Here is a 3,572-nt window from a genome sequence, read left to right on the forward strand (position 1 = left end):
GAGACACTACCGTGTCTCCAGATACTAGAAACATGAATGTAATATTTAGAATAAGAAAAATAAGAAACATTCCTATGAGAGTAAATAAGTTACGAAATGTAATAGTTCGTGCATGCTACTAGGTTTAAGTCTAAGATAAATAAACTTGTGTTTGTAAGACATGCATTATGAAAAAGAAAAAAGAAAAAAATAAACAGTAAACTTACTTTTTAGTGTAACATTCAGATTAAATTCATTATTACGTTAAAATTGTAAATATCTCTCATTATTTATTTTTATTAACCATTATTAAAATTTTTAAATTATTTTTATAGTTTTTCTTATTCGATCTAGCAGCACCAAGTGTTTACTTCTTTAATTTTTTGGGATAACATTTGAATGGACAAGTAACGCAATTTTGTGATAATGTTTTGAATAACGTTTTGAAGGAGAATTAAATAACGATTACTTTGGTTGGAAAAGAAAATATCTTTGAATGAATTGCGATATAAAAATTATATATAAGAAGAATTAAAGTTATTTGGATCGGAATAGGAAGATCCTTCAATACAAAGATATACTTAGGTTTCATTGTACAGGGTGTTGCATCAACATACAGGTCAGTATGACGGGTTGTCCATTCGTGCAGGCGCGCGAGATCGTTCACAATTGCGTAGACTTCGGCGGCACAATGGTCGCGATCAGCAGACTCAACTGTTGCGGAGCGGATCAATGAGCTGTCGCTGCTATTGGATGAAGTTTATTAAACAATCAATTTATTAATGAATTGTTATTCTTCCAAATAAATATTATAAGATTTAACGATAATTGCCGTTATTTAAATTTACAGTGAATCAAATTTATTTGTCGGTTTATAATTTAAATTTGCAAAGATACATTTATTTCTGACTTTCGTTCTCTGTAAAAATAATTCAAACAATCAAATTATATTACACAATAATTACATTCGACTATGATCAAATTTTTCTTACAAGAAGGAAAACATGCTTCGTTTTCACGATAAAATTCGTTTTTATAACCTATATCTTGTCACTTCGGCTTCTGTTTTAACCTATTCCTACGGAAGTTCGTCATAATTGCACCACAATTTGATATGCTACGAACTTTATTGGAAAAAAGGGTGTGCTATGATTGTGCCGCCGAAGTGTATGCAATTGTGAACGATCTCGCGCGCCTGCACGAATGGGCAACCCATCATACTGACCTGTATGTTGGTGCAACACCCTGTACATAAGTTAAAGATAGTACCACTTGGATTATATTCTTTATTTTATTTCTATGGTTGGTATGGGATTTAACTTGGCGCCAGTTGTTCATATCAAATTTACATGAATCTTACATATCATTAGAATTAATATTATTTATTTAATTTAGTATAGGATTTAACTTGACGTCAATTGTTGATATCAAATCTTTTATACGAATGATACATAAAATTTTGTGGAATTTTACTTGGCGCCAGTTGTTGATATCAAATCTTTTATATAAATGATACATATTGTTAACAATAATAAGATTGAAAGACCGCTAATGTTAAACATAATAATTTTAAATTAAGAAGCGCCATAACGGTCAGAACGTTAAGATGTTGAACTATTGTAAATTCATTTAAATGAATTAATTTCAGAAATGATAATTGCGTGCCGATATGGTTGTCGGACTTTCAACGCAATCAAATCTGAAAATATTAATAATCCCCCCAAATTCCCCAACTTAAAAACTGTAATAAAACTTATTGCGAAAAATAATGCCTCGACCGGGAGTCGAACCCGGATCTCTTGCATTCCGTGCGAGCATCCTAAGCCTTAAACATATTGTTAAGTTTGGAGTTTCTTCCTTTTCTTTTAAATTTTTCGAACTGTCACATGATAACGAAGATCGCTTCTTTGGCGCCTATTATATAAGGCGCGCATATACCCTTTCAGTTGCGATCCTTTCTATATTCTTTTCGTCTTTCGCTTCGCTTTGTTCACCTGCTGGCGAGCGCGCCTTTTTCCTTGTACGATCCGATTTATATTACTATTGCGATATCATTTTGTGTAGATTAGCTACTATCATTTTGTGAGTTTACAAATAAATAAGTTTTGTTATGAATCAATACATAAGCGTCTACTTCCTTGGATGTCCAACGATCATGGTTGTTAACACGGTTGCCAGATCCCGAGCACTGTACAGCTGGGACCCGAAGATCTTCGTGCGCTGGAGATTTCATATTTCGACTGGAGACCGGCCGATTGTTTCATTTAAAAAAAAAAAAGAAAGAAAAAGGCGCAAGATTTAATTCGTGTTTTGCGATTACTGTTACAGACTTTCTTTTTGTTATTTATATTTGACCAACCTAAAGTATCAACACAATCACAGAGACCTTCGTATTATTATTACAAAATTTATCATACAGTACGAACACAATTACAAACTTTTTTATTATTCGTAAAATAACATAAACTGTGAACATAATCACAGACTTTCTTATTACTTTCCACAGATTTAAATATGCAATTAATAAATACCCCGCGCGAGCGAAAAACTAGAGATTTTTCCCATCTGCTGGAGAACTGGAAACTGATCCTGAAAACTGGAGTTTCCAGTCGAAATCTGGAGACTTGGCAACCGTGATTGGAACTGCAAACTTTATGAATAATTAGAATTAATAAGTAAATAACAATTATAGTACTACTTGGGTTTTACTTTTTAATTTGATAAAATTTAACTTGGTTAGTTAAGATAAAAAGACAAATAAAACCTAAGTGATACGTAATGTATCACTTAGGTTTTATTTGAGAAGCATATCCTTAGCATCTTTTTCTATCTTTTTTTAAAAAGCTAAGTTATATTGATATCACGCATTTTGTATTAATAAATGCTATTGACGTTATATTAAACATGTAAACGTATCACAATATTCGCAAATTCGATTTCTAATATTAAATTCTTACGCATTTAATACGAATTTAAAATGTAAACTTAGGAAATAAAATGAATTATCAAAAGGCTCAATAAGAATAAATCAGCAATTAAAAAAGGTTACGAGCCATACAAAATACATTTTCTACAAAAATTTTAATATAAGAAAAATATAAAATAAAGAATGTTTAGCAATTACATGTAGCATTACATACAGACAGTTTCAACCTCGATCGGGTCATTTTCAATGTAAATAATCCAAGAATTCAATAAAAATACAACATAAATATATCGATCGCATTCCTTATCGCTTGATATGTGCAGTCCACACATCGTTTAATAATCGTGAAAGTGAACGAGTCTAATTTTATCGACATCTACAATCTTACAGATGATTCAATTATAACCATTTGCATTACAATTCAGATTAATTATCAAGTATGTATTTATAATTATATCGTAATTTAGTCCCCATTAAGTTACATACATATAAATACCTTGATTTATCGTAGTGGTATAAGTCCGACAATAATTGAGAAACGCAATATATATTGAGTCACAAAAGATAAAAATATAAGCCATGATAGGTACATTTCAAAGAGCACATGTATCGACAGTGTCAAACAACGTTATGAGAAGGAAACAAGGAAACAAAGAAAAGACGGTGA

This window comes from Mycetomoellerius zeteki, unplaced genomic scaffold, assembly GCF_001594055.1.
Source record: "Mycetomoellerius zeteki isolate Tzet28-1 unplaced genomic scaffold, Tzet1.0 scaffold506, whole genome shotgun sequence".
NCBI classification, from domain to species: Eukaryota; Metazoa; Arthropoda; class Insecta; order Hymenoptera; family Formicidae; genus Mycetomoellerius; species Mycetomoellerius zeteki.